This window comes from Protopterus annectens, chromosome 7.part0 (genome assembly GCF_019279795.1).
Source record: "Protopterus annectens isolate FY-2018-M chromosome 7.part0, PAN1.0, whole genome shotgun sequence".
Taxonomy (NCBI): domain Eukaryota; kingdom Metazoa; phylum Chordata; order Ceratodontiformes; family Protopteridae; genus Protopterus; species Protopterus annectens.
The window spans coordinates 796372946-796396268 of NC_056739.1; the positions used below are offsets into that span (position 1 = coordinate 796372946).

Genomic DNA, 23323 nt, shown 5'->3' on the forward strand with positions numbered 1-23323 from the left:
TCTAGGGTAATGGAAGAGGGGCATTATGGGTAAAGTTGTAAACAAGTCCCATTTGTCAAGAATGAATGAAGATTGACAACATCAGATGATATATTTAAAATTCTTTATTAACTCAGTGCTTTAATTTGTTCTATTTTTCTATATTTATTTATTTTACATTTGTTGACCGGGAAAGTCCGACTGAACACATGTCCATTTTCAGCGGAGGCCCGGGGAGAAAAGCTCCAATAGTACATAGTAGGTTACAAAAAGTTCCAATAGTACATAGTAGGTTACAACAATGTTTGACAGCTAACATACGATTGTAGTTATGCACTAAATACCCAGGGAAGAAAAAAAAAAGTTACATTAGTATGTACAATAACAATTATAAAGAGAAAAACAAAGCATCATATAGTTAGTATACACAGGTAAGAAAAAGTTACATTAGGATGTACAGTGAACAATTATTATAAGAAACAAACCTACAAGTAGTTAGTTTCAGGGGGAGAGTAGATGGCTTGAGGCCTTGGAGGATAGTAATTTCACTGAGGAGGTTGAGGGGGAGCTATGGGTTAGTCTGGATTAGAACATTGGCAAAGCCAGTGGGATTTGAAGTGGTGGGAGAGGCCATTTCTGAAAGTATTTAGGGAGGTTGATTCAGTGAGACTAGGTGGAAGAGAGTTCCATATTTTACCCACTGTGTTTGAAAACAGGGAGTCACCTCCTGAGTTACAGGATTTGATTGTCTGTGCGAGTAATCTGTGAGATGATCTTAGTCTATTTAGGTTGGTATAAGGGGTAATTATTCCAGACAGGCCGGGAGTGTTTTCAGGTTGAGAGAGTATTTTGTAAGCAATAATAAGTTGATTCTGTAGAAGTAGATTTGGTAGTTCTATCCAACCTAGGTTCTGAAGATTAGTACAGTGATGGGTTTTGTAGGGCAGGCCTGTGGCAAATCTTGCAATATGATTATAACAACAAGAGAGTTTAGATAGATCCGATTTGTTGGGATTTGTAAGTATGGGGGAGGCATACAAGAGGGTAGAAAGGAGATGGGTGTGAGCAATGGCAACTTTAGCCGTGGGAGTCAGAAAAGATTTTATTCTATAAAGGGACCCCAGTTTCTTATTAACAGTTTTGATAGTTTGGTTGATGTGCACATCAAATCTGAGTTTGTTGTCAATGGTAACCCCTAATAGCTTGGTATGAGGGTCGGGGGTGATGGTGGTTCCATTGTTGGATTGTACACAAAAGGGAAAAGTTGGTGTTTTATGGGTAGGATGGAAGAGTAGCATTTTCGTTTTTTTTGGATTAAGGATCAGTTGGCGTTCTGATAACCAATTCTCAACTGCAGTGAAACAGTCTTGAGTTTTGGATAATAGAATAGTTGGGGATCTATCTGAGCAAATTAAAGTCGAGTCATCAGCATATTGAATACATGTAGACTCTGGGATGACTTTGTTAAGATCATTAATAAAGATGGAAAATAGAAGCGGGCCAAGTATGGAACCTTGGGGGACTCCTATGGTGTTGGGTATGAGGTCGGAGAGCTTGCTTTGCCAGAGCACAGCTTGTTGCCTATCAGAAAGATAGGCATGAAACCAGTCTAGGGTTTTGTTATCTAGATAGAGAGTTTTTAGGGTTGCATGCAAGAGTTTGTGGTTGACCATATCAAAAGCTTTTGATAGGTCCAAGAAGAGGGCTGAAGAAATTTTTTTGTCATTCCGGTTAAGATTGATAGTGTTTGTGAAAGAGAGGAGAGCGGTAGTAGTGCTATGTTTGGGCCTGAAGCCATGCTGGGAGTTGGTTAGCAGGTTTTCCTGAGTTAGGTAGTGGATGAGTTGTTTGTGAATACTTTTTTCCATGATTTTTGCCAGTGGTGACAAAATGGCTATTGGTCTGTAGTTTGATATATGTAGTTTGTTATATATGTTGTGTCTTTCGGCTTTTCCCGGTTAGGGGTCGCCACAGCTAAACTCCGGTCCACTAATGATTGGTAATTGATTTTTACGTGCCGAGTTACCAGCCCTGATGCACAACCTTCAAAGAAGATACAGCCATTCACGCATGTCTCCACGCAGAAGACGCTCTAGCTGAGAATTGATCCGGACAGCGACTTACTATGAAGAGACAATGCTACGGCAGCACCACCACTGCGGGTACCTTCTCCATTTTATAGAGCACTTTATTTGCTCCTCTATCTTATTATCTTGTGTGGTTTGTTTGCATCTAAATCATCTCTACCCTTGTTACCTTTTGGTAGTTTTATTACCATCACTGGTAATCCCCCCGCCTTTCCTTTTGCCTCTCGGTAATTTTTTAATATCTTCATACCATCGCTCGTAGTTTTTTCTTCTTTCATGTCCTCCCAGTGTGTGTGTGATTCCTTTAAAATGGCAGAGAAACAAAAAGGCATATCTAGGTTTAAGGAGTGCCAGGATTGTGGAAGAAAGATGCCCAACTCTGACAGGCATCTTTTCTGTGTATATTGCTTGGGTGCACCCCATCTAGACACTAACTGTAAGATCTGCCAAGGCTTTAGTTCTAGAACCTTGGCAGAGTGACGAAATAAGTTTATTTTAAAGGGGTTATTAAAATCCTCCTTTGAAGAAGCCCTTTCTAAGCCAGAGTCTTCCAAAATTGAACCAAAAAAGAGAAGTCGTTCAGTGCTGAGCTCACCATTGGCACCGGACTCCAAATGGCATAAGTCTCCAATTCCATCAGCCTCTTCGGAACCAAAGAGTAAGGTACCAAAACTTGTGAAATTGCCTTTGGCACCGACAGTTACAACCCTCTCAGTACCGATGGTTCTTGCACCAATCTTGACTACCTCGGCACTGACAGCCTTGTTGACATCGACCTTGACAGTAACGGCACTGACAGTTACATTGCAGCCCACCACTATGACCTCCCACTCTGTTCCAACTTCCCCATCTGCTCTGCAGCAGACGGTGCCAAAGATTTGAAGCATTTTTACCTCCCAGACAAGCTACTCCCCCTCCATAGACCCCATTTTGCGTCAACTTCCCAGTTTATTTGTTGATAGGCCTGAGTTTCCCTCGGAGATGTCAGTCTGTTCAACCAGAAGTCTTTCAGAGATAAACATTGTGAGATTAGCGGATTAGCTTTTGGTGGCCGGGGGTCTTCCCGCATCAGTTTAGACCGCCCTCCCTCTTGGAGGTGACGTTTATTCTCCCAGGACTCCCACTTAATTTCCTCCTCCGACCTCCCTTTTGGGTTTGGAGCCCGGCACTTTAATTACTCTGGTTCCATCTGCCATGGTGCTGACATAAGCCTCTTCTTTGGTACCAGGACTGGCTCTGATGTCTTCAGCTCCGTCAAGAACTGATAGACTCACAGGGCCATAGTTCGGCTGTCATTTCTGAGGGTTTCTGTTCAGTGCCAGCTATTTGTTTGGGGCTGTCCTTGGCTGTTAGAACCCTGGCAGTTTCGAACCCTTCCCCTGTTCCCGTTTTGGAGGGCAGTCCTCCGGAGCAGGTTGTGACCCTGGTTCCAAGGTTGTCTTTCCTGGTTACGGGCTCCCATTCCCTCTTCGGGTGAGCTGCCTTCCAGATCATGGAGTGAGCTTTAGCCTCAGCGGGCTATCAGCTGGCCACCTCTTCTTTGGAGTGCCACATATGTGTACCTTCTGGACCGTAGCTGTCACCATCTCTTGCACTCTCTCATTGGGACAGCAGGCACCAAAACGGTGAGATTTCCCTGTTCAAGGCCCCCTCTTCTTCAGAGTATTCCTTAGAGATCCCCACTCAGGAACCATCCCGTAAGAAGATTCGCAAGAGGAAGTATCTAGATTCTCCAGAAGAATCTGTCATGGAAGACAGAGACTATGATGAAGGGGAGGGTTCCTCATGATCACCCCCCTGAAGATGTCTCATTTGAAGACATCCTAGAAATCTTAAAACTGAGGGGTGATTTGAAGTCCACAAACCCATCCTCAGAGGAATCTGTGTTCTTTCAGGCTTTCAGTGCCCGCCCATCTATTTCCTGTATGACCCCACCTGCTGACAATCTTATCAAGCTTACCGCACAGTGGGCATGGAAGGCTCCTGATTCCATAGAGCTGATTCCCTGGAGGGTGGACAAAATTTTTTCACCCCAGAAGACTAACCACATTGGGGAAAGGGTTTAGCGGTAGATGCCATGGTCGTTGCAGCAGCCACCAAAACGGAACTTGCCGAGGAGCGTTCCACTGTCCACCCTCCTAACTGAGGGTCTCAGACAATGGGCAAGTTTGAGAAGTGGGTCTTTGCATCACTGACCTTCATTCTTAGGTCTTTGAATTTCGTGGCACACTTTACTAGACTCCAAAGGTGTCTGATAAATGAGCTGTCAGATACCCTTGTCAGAGCTGTGTCTGACGAGGTGCGGGATAAAGTTGCCTCTCAGCTTCCCACCCTGGAGTCTATATCAAACTCGTGCATGTGGCCCATTGCTCATGCCACTGAAGGGATCGACTAGTGAAGTGGATTCAGGTGTTGCCATAAAGCATCATGCCTGCATGCGCTTCTGTGACTTTGCAGAACCTTTCAAGTCTTCCTTCATCAATGCTCCTATTGACGGATCTTCCTTGTTTGGCCCCAAAGTCAGAGACACATTAGCCAGGTGTGAAAAAGATGGAAAGACCCTTTTTGCTGTGGGCATTCATTTCTTTACTCCTCAGCGATCCTACTCTAGGACTCAGACGAGTAGAAAAATGTGGTTCAAAAAGTCCAAAGGACCCTTTCAAGACACACTTGGTGAATACTCCTTTTGTGGCAGAAGATGCCCTCCGCATGGCAGAAGAAGCCCACGAAATCAGGGCTCCAGAGATTCCTTTACCAGGCAGCCCTACCAGCTCTCCTGAATGGAGGCCCAATTGCTTACCTCTAGAAGGAGTCGGGGGAAGATTTTCACTGCACCACTCAGCCTGGCTATTGATAACTTCGGATACTTGGGTACAGAGAATTATTACCAAAAGTTACCAAATTCCCTTTACTCTCTTTCCAAAGATCCCAGGAAGAGTCCCTGATGTTCCACCCAGTCACAGGGACCAAGCAGGCATAGAAATTCAGAAGCTTCCAGAAAAAAAGAGTAATCCAAGAAGTCCCACCAGACAAAAGGATACGGATTTTACTCAAGATTCTTTTTAGTGCCAAAATGGCAGGGGACTGGAGAACAATTTTAGATCTCAGTCTTTTGAACAATTTTGCTCAGCAAACAAAATTCCGGATGGTCATGATCCAGTCTATCCTTCCCCTTCTAGAGGAGAACAATTGTATGTGCTCTGTAGACCTTCAGGACACATATTACCACATAAACATGGACAAACGTTCCAGAATTTTTCTCCGCTTCTGGCTGGGAGCCAGTCATTTCCAATTCAGAGTGGTGCCTTTCGGTCTCGCCACAGCCCCCAAGGTGTTCACCATATGCATGGCAGTAGTAACAGCTCACTTGAAACTATGCATTTCCGAGTGTTTCTATACCTAGACAACTGGCTCCTCTGCCCCAACCAGGCATCGAGTGTTTCCATACCTAGACGACTATCTCCCTCACAGCCCCAACCAGGCGTCTACTGCTTCAAACCACAGATTTCATACTGAACCTCTTTCAGTCCTTGGGAATTAACAGAGAGAAATCACAGCTGACTCCAACACAAACCTAGAATTTATAGGAGCTTGCCTCAATATGATTTCTTGTGTAGCATCTCTTGCTGTACACAGCCTACAAAAATTAAGGTCGCAAGTACAACTAATTATTTCCAAAAACAAGGTTCTTGCTTTTCCTGTCCTGCAAGCTCTGGGTTCTATGGCAGCCACCATAACTTTAGTGTCGCTCATAAAGTATCACATAAGGCTACTTCAGTGGCTGTTAGTGGCGCAATGGTTGATACTGACACAGCCAATGTCTTATCAGATATTAATAACAAATCACTGCAAGAAGGATCTATCCTGCTGGATGAAGACAGAGAAAATCTGTAAGGCCGCACCTTCACTACTTTTCCTCCCACTGCCATAGTGACCAGGGATGCTTCCCAGATTGAATTGGGGGGGGGCATTATCTGGGAAGAACAGTCCAAAGCACTTGGTCCTTGCAAGAGGCTGGTTTGCACATTAGTGTCGTAGAATTGAGGGTGCTTCCAGCTTTGCAAGCCTTTCAGTCTGTCCTTTCTTCGGTGACAGTTGCAATCCAGTCAGACAACATGTCAGTAGTCTGGTACATCAACAAGCAAGGTGAAACCAGATCCTTCCCCTTGTGTCTGGAAGCTCTTAGGCTATGGCAATGGGCTCTCGCTTCCAACCGCTTTCCAATGTGATAGCAGACAAACTGAGTAGATGCATCCTCCTGCCTCACAAGTGGTATCTAAATCCCAAGGTGGCGATAAACATTTTTCGTTGCTGGGGCCAGCATTGCTGCTGTCTTTTTGCCTCCCCAATAAACAACAAATGTAGCAGCTACTTTGCTCTAATTCCCCCACTGGGGGAGTCCCCAAGAGATGCGCTCTTCCACGATTGGCCCCCAGGACTACTTTATGCCTTTCCCCTTTACTTCTCATTCCCCTATTCTTGAAGAAAGCCCAACGATTGAGAAGCAAAGTGATTCTCATTGCACACTATTGGCCCCATCAAGTCTGGTTACCCTTCCTTTGGCCTCACCTGATTCTCCATCCTTGGATTCTGGATCCAGATCCAGACCTGTTGTCTCATGCGCAGGGACTGCTGCATCCCAAACTTCACAATCTCAAGCTGACAGCTTGGTATCTCCCAATTCCATTAATTGGGAGGCAGAGCAAATTACCTTCCCCAGTACAAAAAATCCTTCTGGCTTCTTATAAACTGTCCACCAGGAAAAACTCTACCTTAGCAAATAGAAGAGATTTTCAATCTGGGCTTGTTCAAATAATTTAGATCCCTTTTTAGCCCCGGTGGGTGTTGCAATTTCTGGCTTCCCTATTTGAACTTGGAGCTTCTTCTTCCACCATCAAAATCCAGTTAGCAGCCATTTCAAATTTCCACAGTGGGTTTGATGATCATCCTCTGATTTCCCATTGATTATGTAAAACCTTTCTTAAAGGCACTTTACCTCTAATGCCCCCATTCAAGGATCCTACAGCTCCATGGGATTTGACCTTAGTATTGCAATCATTAGTTTTTCAGCCATGAAGATTAGAATAAGCAAGGACACGAATGCCTTATATAAGCATATACAGGCCAATCGAGATAATTTTTTCTGGTTTTCTGTTGTGGAACAAGTTTCGATATGTGACAGAGGGACCCTGGTCCCTCTTACTTGAAAAACGAGAATTATACTGGCAACTGTCCATTAATGCATGTAATTGGCCCAGTCTGAACAAACAAGTCTCTATTTCTTGTCTTTTAAAATTAAAAGCTTTACAGCGTTAAGCACTGTTATACTGAATTTTAGAGTTCTTTATCCGTGTATTCTTGTATTTTTACACTTAATATTTAATAATCATGTTCCCATTATTGAAATATTATTTAACTGTAATGCACTGCTTTTAACATTTTATGATTTATCTTTGGGATCTGTGTTGCATTGTGTAGATACATGTCATGGGTTTTATAAATGGAAGTTGTAAGCTTTTGTTTTTCTTGTACTATTGCTTTAAGAACAGCTGATTGTGATCTCGGGTTTGGCTGAATGGACTTATCTGACTGGTTACTTTGAAATCTAATCAGCGGGTGCTGTTTTTTAATTTGCATGATGATGTTCCTATGATATAAAATAGCAATAACCCATGCCTGGGTGTGGGTAATGCTGGATTTACCCACTGTTGGTGTGGTTTGGTCACGAGGGTGAAGCCTGAGTGGCCAAGCAAAGCCAACCGTGGATAAATCCAGCATTACCCACACCCAGAAGTGGGTTATTGCTATTATACAATGACATTATTTAAGAAAAAAAATTACTTTTCTTAAATAATGGTATTGTATAATGCCTCCTTGCTGCCCTTCCGCAGCTGTCTGGTATTCTGCGGCAGTTCTGATGTACTGCGCATGCGTATGCCTACGCAGTACATCAGAGCTGTGGGCAAAAGCAACGGAGAAAGCAAGATCTCCGTTGCTTTTTACAAACTGTCTTGCTATGTTAAAGGAGTGTAACATAGCGAGACAGCTTTAAAAGAAGCAACGGAGAATCTTTGTTGCTTATTTTAAAGCTGTCTCGCTGTGTTAAACCCATTTAACATAGCGAGACAGTTTTGAAAAAAGCAACGGAGAAAGCAAGATCTTTTTACAAACTGTTTCACTATGTTAAATGGGTTTAACATAGCGAGACAGCTTTAAAAAAAGCAACGGAGAAAGCAAGATCTCCGTTGCTTTTTACAAACTGTTTCGCTATGTTAAATGGGTTTAGCACAGAGAGACAGCTTTAAAAAAAGCAACGGAGAATCTTCTTTGCTTTTTTTAAAGCTGTCTCGCTATGTTAAACTCGTTTAACATAGCGAGACAGTGTTGCTGTAAAAAAAAGAGTTATAGTAATGGAAAAAGTCTGGGCGACCAGACCTTTTTCCATTACTATAACTCAGATTTACAATGTGCACACTGACCAATCAGCGTGCACATTTTTGAATATTAATGGGGGGGGGGTTGTTGTATAATGAAAAAGGTTATCCGTTGTACATTTGCATTTAAGTTTTTTTAGTTTCATTTGGAATTAAAGTTTGGCTTTGATTTTATATTCTGCTGTTTTCTACTGATTTGGGATCTGGATGGGTTCCAATTTTTTGGTCCTTAACCATTTTACCAGGTTTACAGAGTCCATTGAACATGTGGGATAAAACAGAGAAATGCAGATTCTGTATTAAAAAAAATGGAAACAGTTGCACATCTTGTTCCTGGGTGTAATTCATTGCAGAGGACCTGTTTGCCAAAAGGCACAGTAATGTGGCAAGAACACTGCATTGGGGATTATGCAAACACTACAATATAGAAGTAGCTGAAAAGCATTGGAAATATGAATCACAAAGCATTGTAGATAATAATGAAATTAAATCACATGTGATCACTCATCATCAAACGTTCCATAAAAGATGCAAGAAAATCAGATATGGTAGTCCATGGAAAAAGACAAAAAGTAGCATTGATCACTGAAATTGCTATACCCAGTGAATTCATTGTCTCATGTACAGAGAGACACAAAGCCATAGAATACAAGGATTTGCAGTTAGAATTGAGAGCAATGTAAAAGAAAGATATCCAAAGAATTCTGATAGTAGTAAGAGCAACATGTCTAATAAAAAAAGAATTTACAGTTGTACTTAAATATGCTACCAGTACATGTGACAACATATGAATTACAGAAGGAGTCAGCTCTGGACACATTGCGGGTGCTGGCTAACATCAAAGATTGAAAAGTACTGATGTCTTGTATCCTGACTTAGGAATGGGGTCCATTCCCATCATGATATTAGAAACCCAAAAGAAATTAAAAGGAAGAAGCAATAGCTACTTTTCAGGTTGATACCAGGAGGGAGGTAGTATCTGAGTTGTGTTGACGCTTGCTGTAGAAACCATGTGAGACAAATTGACGGACAGCATGGAAGCAGGAGGCAGCCTGATGATGATGTGTACCAGTGCAACCACATGACATGAATGAAAGCTGGTGGCAGATGTGCACCCATCACACACAGCAGTGTGCCTCTACCATAATATACACAGAACAGTAGCATGTTCGCACACTGCTATCCTTGGCATTAATGTGGCATCATGTCCCTATAGTTCCCTTTGTTGGGTGGAGGTCCAATATTACACACCACTCTTACTAGCATATAGTCCTTAGTTTCCATGACTGGAAATGGGGAGAGGGCACTGTTATCTGGATGAAACCTGGATGTGGGAGCTGGACTCAGAGCAACATTGTGTGTCTCTTTTAGGGATGCACTAGCATAGTGTTACAAAAGCCACTAGCAGTGTCTTGTGGTACACCACTGGTGTAAACTTGCTGGTGATAAACTTCTCTCTCTCCCCAGGCATGTCCAGGATGCAAGAACCACATAATATAGCACAAGTTGCATAAGTGTTCATGGTCATGGCCCAGGCAGCAAGAAGTAGAAGGGGTTGTTGCCAAGCTTAGGGAGGGTATAACAAGGCAAATAATCAGAGATTGCATGGCGGTATTATAAATATTTTGGAAATTTTATGAAAATCTGTATAAAGCAGATAAATGTAGATATCAAGAAAAAGTACAAATGGAGATATTTATGGTATAATTAAATATGTCAAGGTTAGAGGTAGATGAGGCTCGACTGTTAACAATTAGGATAGGAGGAGATTAGATAAAAATGGTGATGTATAACCAGTGTACAGGAAATTCTCCAGAAATAGATGATATTCCTGTGGAAGTTTGGAAGCTAGGAGGGAAGAAAGTGATAAATATCTCTAAGGTTTTGTTTAACAATATTTCAAAAGGTGGAGAATCACCAACATCCTGGAAGAAAGTTGTGGTGGTTGTAATGCATGAACATGGTAAAGACCCATCACTTTCAGCCTCATGTAGCCCCGTTTTGTTTCTAGACCATGATTATAAAGTTATGCGTATAATGGCTAAAGTAAGGGCAAAGGTGCTGCCAGAATTGATAGATATGGATCAGTGTGGTTTTGTTGAGGGGAGACAAACACTTGACAATATTAAAAGAACAGTGATGATCCAGAAGGAAGCAGAATGTAAGAAAATACCACCGTTGATGGGTTTTGATGCAGGGAAAGCATTCAACAGAGTAAGTTGGGAATTTATGTGTAGGGCAGTGGCAGAATTTGCATTCCCTAATAAAATAATATGGTTAATTAGGAGTATACATGAGGAATCAGAGGTGAAAATTAAAGTGGGGGGTGGTCCACTCTGATAAGTTCTGTTTGAAAAGAGGAAATAGGCAGGGTTTCCTCTTTCCCCTTTGTTATTTGCATTATATTTAGAGCTATTGCCTAATAAAATTAGAGACTCACATTCAAGGATATAATTGGTATGGTAATCAAGAAAAGTTGGCTTTATTTGCAGATTATATTTTACACCTGATAAAACCAGAAAAGGACATTTTTGTTGTTGTGGAACATTCTGAGATAGTTTCAAGTCTTTTCGGGATACAAAATTAATGAAAATAAAACAATTGCCGTATCTGTAAACTGTGTAGGCACACGCAAATTGGTTTAGCGATACCCATATTTATGGGGATGTGATAAAATGAAGTTGCATATATGAGGGCATGCACTGCATACATATACACATGGACCATAGGGACAGGGTCTACACCCACCTGCTGTGGTAATTAAATGGCCCATTTTCTTGTATCCACCATAGGGTACCATGCCTCTAATTGCCATGGCTGTCACTACAGCAATGGCCACCACTCCTCTGTGTCCACTGTAGGTACACCCCACAGGGCAGGTTGCTCAAAGTCACGAGTACCTCCTTGCCATGACCAACTGCTGGTGGTGAGCCTGCAGTGGCACAGTGGGGTCTCCGTTATGGATATAATATCCTTGATTATCCTCAAAATTGTATGGTGAGACAGTTAGGGTCCCACAGTTCTACATCATCTTTACCATTGGGTGCTGCTGACAGTGCCATTCCACAGAGAGGATGCCCCCGTGGCATAGACTGCCACAGTCTACATCATTGCCCCTGTGAGCTTACAACACGTGATAGATCCACACACCCTCGCATCACTCTGCCATTTGTTGCAGCTGTTTCTCCTTGCACCAGCACTGTGTAGTTGCCAGGATCATCTGGCTTCATGTTGCCTCATGAAGCATTTTACCAAACTCCCCCAATTACCCATGGAACACACGTAACACACTTAACTCCTGCACATCCCCTAGTCCTTCTTCCTCCACCTATGTGGTTATTGTTGCACCCTGTCACTACTCCCCACCCATTTCCCCATCCAGTTGATAATAACTGTACCCCTTGCTAATCCCTCTGTGATACATTTATTGGGTAATAGCTTCATAGGTTCATAGGTGTTTGCTAGGCTAATGACCACAAGGGCCTTTTTAAGCCTATTCATGCATCCCAAATCTCTGACCAAGTTCTGATACCCTTGATAAGTGTAAGCAGGGCCCTGGGAGTTGAACCATTTACAGGGTGCTTGTGTCCATTAGAGACATGGGTGCCAAACCAGGGTTGAATTTCCTGTTCCCTATCCCATTGCCTAAGTTACACTTGAATTGGACTAGGGAGAAACTCTGCTTCTCATGGATGGGGAAGCCTATTCTAGAGAAGGGGTAGTGTCTGGGGTACATACCTGTCTCTTCAGCAGGTCCTATTTATATCACAGGTAAGGTTTAAGTCTTTAGAACAGCTCATTCTGGTGCTGTTTGTTTTGTGGATATGCAGGAGGTACATCAGAGTGGGGTCTGACAATTCTCTGTATGTCAGGCATAGATCTCCCTCAAAAGCCTGTAGGAGACAGAATACAGGGATAGGGCCTTGGAGCGGTCTGCATCAGACATATTACTTACGCCGTGTATTCTTTTCGTGAGGAACTTCTGTGGACATTCCAATTGTTGGATATGCCTGGTTAGGTATATACTAAAGCGGGCATTGTACCCAGTGATTGGTCTGATGATGCCAAATACAGTGGAACAATAACTTCCTTGAACTTGGATGCCATACCTTTGTTTATAAATTGCACAACATACAATGACTTCCTCACTACTGTTGACACGTGATGGTCAAAGGCTAGATTGCTATCTGTGTGTGCACCTAAGTCCCTGACTACCGGCTCAACTCTAAGGGGTGTGTTGTCAATATGGTAGTTACCAGGAATGTATGACTTCCCAAAGGATACTATTATGTAATGTCTGATACACTGCATGGACAATCAGTGCAGTTACCTTGGTGTAATACTGAGCATATTAGTTTGTCTTTGCTTTCTGTCTTCTGGCCCATAGTTGTAGATGAGATGCTAACGTTTTGCTAATCCCACAATATATTGTGCCCACCTGAGCCTCTTGTAGGGTCCCTCTACAGCTGGTTCCTCTGACGACTCTGCACCTGGCACCCTCTCCACTACTGGCTCTATAAAAACAAAGCCCCTTGTACACACAAGACTGTGCTCAGAAGATGTTTGTAACCATTTTACATTTTTGTTCCAAAATAATAGGAACTTCATCAGAACTCGGAGTTCTGCATTACTCTGCAGGTTATATATCAGTTCAGTGAACCATGGCTCCAGAGCACATTAATGGCAAAAGTTTTATGTCCCTCTGGGGAAGTCCCCACTCAGAAATTGCTAGTACAGGTCAGACGTGTGCAGGATGTGGGTATTGCTTGGATGGTGCAGAGATACATTGTAAATAATACCCTGTACATTGCACACCCCCAGTTGATGGAGGGGAAACCCTTTTAGTCAATGTACTGGTAGCCATGTTCACCAGGCAGGGCTTTGATGGCAATGTGGGTAAAGCCTGTGGCCCCGAGAACCACAAAGAAACAGGCTGATCTGATGTTGTTAATCTTCTTCCCATTCATCACTGATGGGTTTGGTTCTGAGCCCTTGGAACCAAGTCGGCCTAATACCAAGCTCGCGTACACCAAAAACTCTCTAGCTAAGCTGCTACCCACAATGCCCTTCTCCCTGTTACCCCAGATCTTATTTGCCGCGTAGCCATATAGCAGCGTTTCACCTAGCTCTCCAGCTAAGTGGTATATTTATTTGATAATTGTGTATTTTATTTTACTTTTTTTTCCTAATCTCACTCTTTTACCCTTATTTTATCTGTCTAGCTCTACCCGTTTAGTATTTCCTATACCATCGTTAGTACACCCTCTCCTTACCCTGGTGGTATTGTTTGATACCATCATTGGGATCTTATTTCTATTTCTTCCTTTTAGGTTCTTGTAGTGTGTGGTATTTGTGTGTATGGAAATGTCTGATAAAAAAGGGACGCCTGTGTTTAAACATTGCACCTGCAATGTCAAACTCCCTAACAGTGACTCACATGATGACTGTGTTTATTGTCTGGGAGTTTCTCACCTCTCTGTTAAACCTCCTTGCCAGATTTGTCTAAGTTTTAGTCAGCAGATGCTGAACGAAAGGAAAAACAAAATGATTTTGAAAGGCTTTTTAGTTTCTCCTTGCTCAGAGGCCCTTTCTGTGTCTGAGGTCTCAACCCCTCCAGTGAAGGATAAGAAAGGTCCTCATTCGGATCCGTCTTCACTGGCTGGTGATAAGGGCAAGTCTCACAAACATAAGACCCACAAATCTTCATCGGAGCATAGGATTACTTCATCGGCTCCAACTACTGCTTCTGTTCTGAGCTCTGCTCCAGTTGCCACTTTGACCAAAGTCATAGACATTACAGAAATTTCTACGTCAGTGCTACCTTCGACACTGACCTTTATGGTACCGGCCCTGGCTTCCATGTCAACTACTGCTCCGATCTTACTTTCCACAATAGCTACGGCACCGACATCACCCTTTACCGCAACGAAAGCAGTTTTGACCCACACAATTCCTTTGGAACTGATAACTTAGAGTTCCAGTGCCTCCTTGGCAGTGAGTCCTTTTTCTATGTCACTGATTCCTCTATTACCTCTCTCCAAGTTAGAGACTACGGTGCCACTTGCTCAAACACCACGGACCTGATACCTCCCTTCATTGGATCGTTCTGGACCAACCCAACTCCCCTTCAGGAGTGTCCATGAGGTCCACCAGGAGTCTTTCCGAATTCGATGTGGTGCGGCTGGTGGATCAGCTGCTGACAGCCGGAGGGATAACAATTGATCTGAAGTAGTTACTTCATTTGATCTGCAACCTGTGGGTGTCGGATCCGACAGCTTTCCAAGCTCCAAGATCCGAGCTCCTAGCTCCTCCCCCCTTACCCATAATCCCCTACTACTAACCACATTACCTCAGATCATTTTTTGCCGCAGCTGAAGAAGCTTCCCTGTGAAGAGCTCCTGGCTGGGTGAGATCATTGCTGGTTTTAAACCACTTTTTTCACCCAAAGTTGTAGTTGTGTGTGTGCTAGCCTCCTTTTTCTGCTCCTAGTGCTAGTTTTGGTCCTTTTGTTAGTTTTAATCGCTACCTTACCTTCACCCCCCTCCCCCTCCTAGTGTTTGGGTGTGTGTGAGAATGATGTCTAAAGGGCCTAAGGCCGTTTTTTCTAAATGTACTGAGTGTGGCCACAAGCTTTCCCCAGCTGATGGCCACACTCAGTGTGTTTTGTGCCTGGGGGCAGCCCATTTGTCAGAGGCCTGCCAGATCTGCGCGGCCTTTAACCTCCGGGCACTTTGGGATAGGAAGAACAAGCTGATCCTGGCGGGAAAACTCCCCCAGGAGTCGGCTTCTTCTTCCTCTCCCATTCGGGCTCCAGCTGCTTCGGCGCCGTCTGTCCCCGTAGCTCTACCCAGGACTCAACCTCCCTCTTCGGGTTTGAGCTCTGGGGAAACCAGTGCCTCTCCACTCAGAGAGAAGAGGCACAAGGATAAAGAAGGACATAGGTCCCACAAAAGGCGGGCCGAACCTCATCCTTTGGCTCCGCCAGTGAAAGTGCTCAAGTCTCCCTTGAGGGTCTCCGGATCCCCCTCCTCTCGGCACCGTTCACCCTGTTTCTCGCCGGAGGAGGAGGATAGGTCTCCCTCGAGATCTTCAAGGCGGCCCTCCCAGCCCGCCTCCACTACTTCGTCCAGGTCAACCCGTAGCATCTCCGAAGCGGATATGGATCGGATGATGCGTCGGTTCTTGCAGACCCAAATGCAGATGGGGATGCTCTTGCCTCCCCCCCTCTGGGGAGGAGTGCGGCCCCATATTTGCCCCGATCACTTCTTCTCCGACTCGTTTTTGGGTCTCGGAGTCATCGAATCCAGGCCCATTCGGACCCGGGGAATTGGTGCCGATAGCGGTGGTTTCTTCGACGCCTACTATACCTTCGAGCTTGTCGGGCCCGAGCTCTCGGGGCCGAGGGCTGAGCGTCAGATCCGAGGGAGTTGCTGTGTCTTCGGCGCTGTTGGCGTCGGAGCACACCTCTGCCTCGGTGCCGGCTGCATCGGCTCAGACCCCGATCCCTTCCTCGGAGCCGAGGAGATTACTCTCAGAGGCAGGCGAGAGTGGCTCTCCTTCGGCTTTTGAGGTAGTGGAGAGGGTACTGTCGAGGTCCTCCAGATCCCCAACCCGGGCTTCGGATCCACCCATACCCCCACTGTATGAGGGTCTGTCTTCCATCATCCGTCCATCGGGACAGCCTGCCCAATCCCTCCAGCTAGTTCCCGCAGAGGAACAACAACCTGTGGACGAGCCCTCTTCGGACAGCCCCACCGAGGAGGTCCCTCAGAAACATCGGTGCAAAAGGAGGCACCTGGACTCCCCCGAGTCCGTTACCACAGACACAGACTTAGATGATACGGAGGGTTCCCCAAGGTCACCCCCTGAAGATGTCTCCTTTGGAGACATCATGGAAATGTGTGTCAGAGGGGGGTGGTCAGCCCAAAAGCTCTCCCTTGATGAGTCCGTGTTCCTGGAGGCCTTCGAGGCAGGCCCATCTACCTCCTGGGTGTCCCCTCCGGCCGACCCCTTGGTGGACTTAATTACCACCAGGGCGTGGAAGGAGCCCGACACCGTGGAGCCAATCCCTAGATGCCCCAATAAAGTCCTCAGTCCCCCCACAGATAGACTGTCTTGCGCCAAAGGAACCCCCATTGATGCCATGTTGGTGGCGGCGGCCACCAAGAAAGAACTCGTGCAGGAGAGTTCTTCTGTTCACCCGCCGGATAAGGAATCTCGAGCGCTTGACCGGATTGGGAAGCGGATGTTTGCTTCAGCGACCTTTTCCATAAGGGCGCTGAGCTATATGGCACATACCATTAGGCTACAGCGAGACTTGATTAAGGAATATGCTGCAGCCCCCCCCGGAGTCCATGTCGGTCGCAGACAAGAAGGTTTTTGAATCTCGAATGGCCACTCTAAAATCCATCTCCAATACATCTATGCGGCTTCTCTCCCATGCAACGGAGGGGAGCCGCTAGAGCTAGCGGAGCCGGGGTCGTCTTGCGACGTCTCTCCTGGCTCCGTCTTTCTGACTTCGCGGATCCCTTCAAGGCATCCTTCGCGAATGCCCCTTTTGACGGTTCTGCCTTGTTTGGCAAAACTGTTTGCGACATGCTGGTCCAAAGCGAAAAGGACGGGAAGACGCTGTCTGCCATTGGAGTCGGCTTCTCTAATCCCCAAAGATCCTTCTCCAGGAATCAGAGGGGACAAAAGAAGCTGTGGTTCCGTAAGTCTCAGCAATCCCATCCTGCTGCGGACCACTCGTCCTCTAGAGGCAGAGGAGGACAAGGTGGACGCTGGCCCAGAGGCAGAGGGGGGCCGCGTAACTTTGGGTCTAGAGAACCTTTCTCGGACAGACCCGTGCAACAGCCCTGAGGGCTTGCCCGACTGTCCCTCTCTGGAGGCAGTCGGGGGGCGGTTGTCAGAGCACCTGTCAAACTGGGAGTCCCTTACAACAGATCGATGGGTGCTCCGGATCATATCCAGGGGATACTCCATTCCATTCATAAACCTTCCCCCCAAACCCAGATGTCTCCCCGATGTCCCACCCGATCAGAGGGAGGCAGCGGCTTTGGAGATTTCAAAGCTACTAAGAAAAAGAGACATCCAGCCCGTCCCCCCAGATCAGTCCGGATTGGGTTATTACTCCAGGTTCTTTTTGGTGCCAAAGAAAACGGGGGACCTCAGACCCATCTTAGACCTTTCTGCGCTGAACCTGTTTATACCCAAGGAAAAGTCCCGGATGGTCACTCTCCAATCAATTCTCCCCCTTCTGCGGGAGAACGACTGGATGTACTCGTTAGACCTCAAGGATGCGTATTACCACATCTTGATGGACAGACGATCCAGAAGGTTTCTCTGCTTCCGGCTCGGAGCCAGTCATTATCAATTCAGGGTTCTTCCATTCGGCCTCACCTCAGCCCCCAGAGTGTTCACCAAGGTCATGGCAGTGGTTGCAGCCCACCTGAGACTTCAGGGCATTCAGGTCTTCCCCTACCTAGACGACTGGCTCCTCACCGCGACCAACAGGCATCAGCTCTGTGTGGCGAGAGATTATGCTCTGTCTCTGGCCCACAACCTAGGCATCTCAGTGAACGAGCAGAAATCCTGCCTGTGCCCCACTCAAGCCCTAGAATTCATAGGGGCCAGGTTAGATACACGAATCTTCCGAGTTGTTCTAACGTCAGTCAGGCTGAACAGCTTGTCATATCAGGTGTTAGCCCTTCTTCGGAGCCCTGCTCCTCCGGTGGAGTTAGTCCTGAGGGCACTGGGGTCTATGTCAGCAGCGATCTGTCTCTCTCTTCATGCCCGTCTGCGAATGCGCATATTACAATGGACCCTTCAAGTCCAATGGTCCCTGTCGATCCACCCGTTAAGCATGCCAATACCCCTGAGCAGGGTGTGCAGGGACTCCCTTCTGTGGTGGTTACATGCGCAGGAACTCAGAGAAGGGAGGCCCTTTGTGATCCCCCCGGTCGAAGCCACGTTGACCACGGACGCTTCTCGCCTCGGGTGGGGGGGCATTGTTCAGGCAGATCCGTTCAAGGCACGTGGACTTCCCTAGAGACCACATTGCATATCAATGTCCTAGAGATGAGGGCGGTGCTTCTGGCGTTGCAAGCTCTCCACGACCTTCTTCCCCTGGAGACTATTGCAATCCAGACGGACAACATGCCAGTGGTCTGGTATATAAACAAACAAGGAGGGACCAGATCTTATCCCCTGTGTCGAGAAGCCATGAGAGTGTGGGAATGGGCGATTTCCACCAACCGCTTTCTGATAGCAATGCACATTCCGGGACGGTCCAACATATTAGCGGACAAGCTAAGCCGGGTGCCCCTCACTCCATATGAGTGGTCTCTGAATCCGTCTGTTGCGAAGCAGATCTTCCACAAATGGGGTCAGCCTCACTGCGATCTTTTTGCTTCTCCTTTAAACACAAAATGCAGCGAGTACTTCGCGATAGTTCCCCCCAGAGGGGAGACCCCCAGAGACGCTCTAGTCCATGCTTGGCCCCCCGGACTCCTTTATGCTTATCCCCCCCCTCCCACTCATAATGAAATTCATCCAGAAAGCCTGTCGGTTGGGGAGCAGAGTTATCCTCATAGCCCTATTCTGGCCTCGACAGATCTGGTTCCCCTTTCTGCGGTCTCACAGTATGGCTCCACCATGGATTCTGGATCCCAGTCCAGACCTAATCTCGCATCCAGCGGGATGCCTTACCCCAACCTGGTCAATCTCAAACTTGCTGCTTGGTTGATCCAGTTCCATTAATGGCTAGGACTCCCGGTATCTCATCCCCCGTTAAGGCCATTCTGGTGGCGGCTCATAAACCGTCCACCAGAAAACTTTACAATAGTAAATGGAAACATTTCTCCATCTGGGCCAAAGACAAAGACTTGGACCCATTTACTGTCCCTATTCTGACTATTCTGGACTTCCTTTCCCTGCTTTTTAGGCAGGGAGCAAGTGCCTCCACGGTTAAGGTGCAGCTGGCGGCCATCTCCCATTTTCATGTGGGGGACGGCATAGGCTTCTTAGCATCTACAAAGTTGTGCAAAACCTTCTTAAGAGGCGTTTTTCTTTTGAAACCACCTATAAAGACTGTGGTTCCCCCGTGGGATCTCACTCTGGTCTTGCAAGCCTTGACGAGGCCACCTTTCGAACCTGCGGCCTCGGTTCCATTGAAGTTCTTATCTTGGAAAACGGCTTTCTTGGTGGCTATTACTTCAGCCAAGAGGGTTTCAGAATTGCAAGCTCTGTGTATCAAACCTCCGTACCTTATCTTTCACAAGGATAGAGTGTCCCTCAGGACTAATCCATCTTTCTTGCCTAAGGTGGCTACAGAATCAAATATTAATCAGTCAATAAATCTTCCTGTATTTTTCCCAAATTTTCACAACAAAGGTGAATACACGTTGCACAAATTGGATGTACACAGACAACTGTGTTTTTACTTGCACAGGACTAGAGAGTTTCGCAAGTCGGACCAGTTGTTTGTTTCTTATGCAAAGTCAGCCATGGGCAAGGCAATTACTAAAGTGACTGTAGCAAATTGGATCTGTCAGTGCATTATGCTAGAATACACTTCGTCTGGCAAGCCAGCTCCGGTTGGCATCCGTGCTCATTCCACAAGATCTGTAGCTACCTCAACAGCCTTTTGGTCTAGGGTTCCAGTAGACGATATATGTTCAGCAGCTACCTGGTCCTCATCTCATACGTTCATTTCTCATTACAAACAGGATATGATTTCCAGGAGTAGGGCTTCTTTTGGCTCTGCGGTGCTTCGGAATATCCTTCCATAAGGACCACCCAGGTTCTTGTAGGTTAGCTGGGGACTCTGTCCCACAGGTTGCAGATCAAATGAAGTAACTACTTCAGATAAAGAAGTTATGTACTCACCATAACGTCCCATCTGAGTAGATACTTCATTTGTCTGCAACCGACCCCCCCCTGCCATCCCCCGAACCTGTCAGGAATTTTCTGATAATTCGGAGTTGGTTTCTGTCTCAAGTTGGTGAGGCAAAAAAAAACGATCTGAGTTAATGTGGTTAGTAGTAGGGGATTGTGGGTAGGGGGGAGGAGCTAGGAGCTCAGATCTTGGAACTTGGAAAGCTGCCGGATCGGATCCGAGGTCGGATCCGACACCCACAGGTTGCAGACAAATGAAGTATCTACTCAGATTGAACGTTGTGGTGAGTACATAACTTTTTTTTCCCAAGACTCACCCCACTTCAGGGTTTGGGTCTATCGCTCCCAGGACTCCCACGTATACTCCTCCTTTAGATCTTTCGGTTTTGAAGCCCATTGCTCCGACGTCCTTGGTGGAAACCCATTCCTCGGCACTGACAGTGACTCTCACTGAGGCTTCTAGGCCACCCCTTTGGGTTTCGGTTCTATCAGAACCGTCCCTTCCTCAGATTCATGATTGGGGGCGGAATCCTCGATCCTGAGTACAATTACAAGTGTTTTATCGGTTCTGTCCTCAGATCTGGGGATCACGTCTGCCCCGATCTTGCTTGAGGCTCCATCTCCGGGAGTGGGTCTGGCAGAGCGGGGTGTGACCCTGGTTTCGAGGTTGTCCTGCTCAATTCTGGGCTCCCATTCCTCTTCGGACAGGCCTGCTTTCTGGGTGATGGAGAGGGTGCTTGCTTCAGGAAGCACTCCTCCTACATCAAAACTTCACCCTGCTCCCTCTGAGCTACAGCTACTATGGGCCATCTCCCCAGGACACCGAGAGCAGACGCCTCAGGAAACCCCAGTTCAGGGTACCCATCCTTCCGAGTCTTCCTCAGATATCCCCACTGAAGAACCTCCTCAGAAGAAGGCGTGTAAGAGGAAACACATTGACTCTCCTGAAGAGTCTTTGACAGAGGATACGGACTACGATGATAGGGAGGGGTCCACATGGTCACCCCCTGATGATGTCTCCTTTGGAGACATCCTGAAAATATTGAAGCACAGGGTGGCTGGAAGCCCTCTAACCCTTCCTCAGAGGAGTCCATCTTCCTACAGGCTTTTCGCTTTCAGCCTTCTACCTTGTGGGTGATCCCACCTGCCGACGAGTTAGTCCAGCTCATCATGCAGCGTGCATAGAAGAACCCTGACTCTCTTGATGGCCCCCAGAATGTTCACCAAATGTCTAGCAGTGGTGACAGCTCATCTGAGACTTCAAGGATTCCAGGTGTTTCCATGTTTAGATGATTGGCTCCTTTCCGCCCCCACCAAGCGTCTTCTGACCATGGCTCTGCATTACACACTTTCACTAGCGGAGTCCCTAGGCATCACAGTACATTGGGGGAAATCCAATTTACAACCTACCCAATGGCTGGAATTTATAGGGGCAGTTTTCAGTACTCGAACATGCCTGGTATCTCTACCGGCCCACATGCTTCAAAGGTTAAGATTGCAAGTACGGGTGATACTCTGTCAAAGAAAGGTGTCAGCAAGAGAAGTTTTCCAGGCACTAGGGTCCATGGCTGCAGCCATTCCGATAGTTCATCTGGCAAGATTACACATGAGACTGTTTCAATGGCTGCTATTGTCCCAATGACTGGCAAATCTCCACCCCCTAAACTCTCAGATCCTCATTACCAACTCTTCCAAGCAAGATCTCCTCTGGTGGATGAGGCCAGACACAGAACTTTGGTGTCGCCCCTTTCAGACTCCTCAACCCAATGCCACGGTGACCACGGACGCTTCCCTGATAGGGTGGGGGAGGCCATTTTCAGGGAAAGACAGTCCAAGGCAGGTGGTCGAGCTTAGAGGCCAACCTGCATATCAATATTCTGGAGTTGAGAGTGGTGCTATTGGCGTTGCAGGCATTACATCCACTCCTTCCATCGGGAACAATTGCGATTCAGTCAGATAATATGTCAGTAGTCTGGTACATAAAGAAACAAGGAAGAACCAAATTTTATCCCCTGTGTCGAGAGGCCTTGAGAATTTGGCACTGGGTGATGGCTTCCAACCACTTTCTTATAGCAACGCATATCCCAGTGAGCTGCAACATGATTCTGGACAGGCTGAGCAGATGCATCCTCCTTCTACATGAGTGGTCTCTCAATCCAAACGTGACAGCAGAAATTTTCAGCTGATGGGGCTAGCATTGCTGCAGTCTCTTTGCCTCCCCTTCGAACAACACATGCAGCAGCTTTTTTGCCCTCTTTCCCCCAGAGGGGGAGTCCCCGAGAGATGCTTTGACTCACGACTGGCCCATGGGTCTCCTCTATGGTTACCTTCCAATTCTCTTGATACCCCTATTTCTAAAGAAAGCAATCCAGTTGAGATGCAAAGTGATCCTCATTGCCCCATTCTGGTCTCATCAAGTGTGGTTCTCCTTCCTCCGGCCTCACGTGTTACAACCTCCATTGTTCCTGGACACTCGTCCAGACTTAATTACTCACCAACAAGGGTTGACTCTCCCAAATCTGTCCACTGTCAAGCTGACAGCTTGGTTTCTCAACGTCCATTAGCTGCCAGGCAGGAAACCCTTTCCTCACCTTTCGTGATATCATTCTGGCCTCCCATAAGTCATCCACCAGAAAACTTTACAGAGATAAATGGAAAAGGTTTGCTCTTTGGTCTAAAGAACAGATGCTACATCCCTTCTCAACTCTGGCCTCTGTTGTACTTCAATACCTTTCTGAGTTTTTTGAGAATGGAGCATCAACTTCTACCATATGAGTCCATTTAGCAGCTATTTCCAACTTCCATAACAGATTAGAGGGTACTCCACTTATCTCCACCTGCCTATGCAAGATCTTTCTCAAAGGAGTGTTTCATAGCAGACCTCCAATCAGGCGTCCGTTTAGAGGCATGGAATCTCTCCCTAGTACT

At 46.3% G+C, this 23323-nt stretch overlaps 1 protein-coding gene across 1 annotated transcript in view; it reads left to right on the top strand.

Moving 5' to 3' along the window:
- Window positions 1-23323, top strand: part of DNAH2 (dynein axonemal heavy chain 2) — a 6636854-nt gene that overhangs the window by 5880402 nt on the left and 733129 nt on the right. The gene's annotated exons all lie outside the window — the stretch shown is intronic.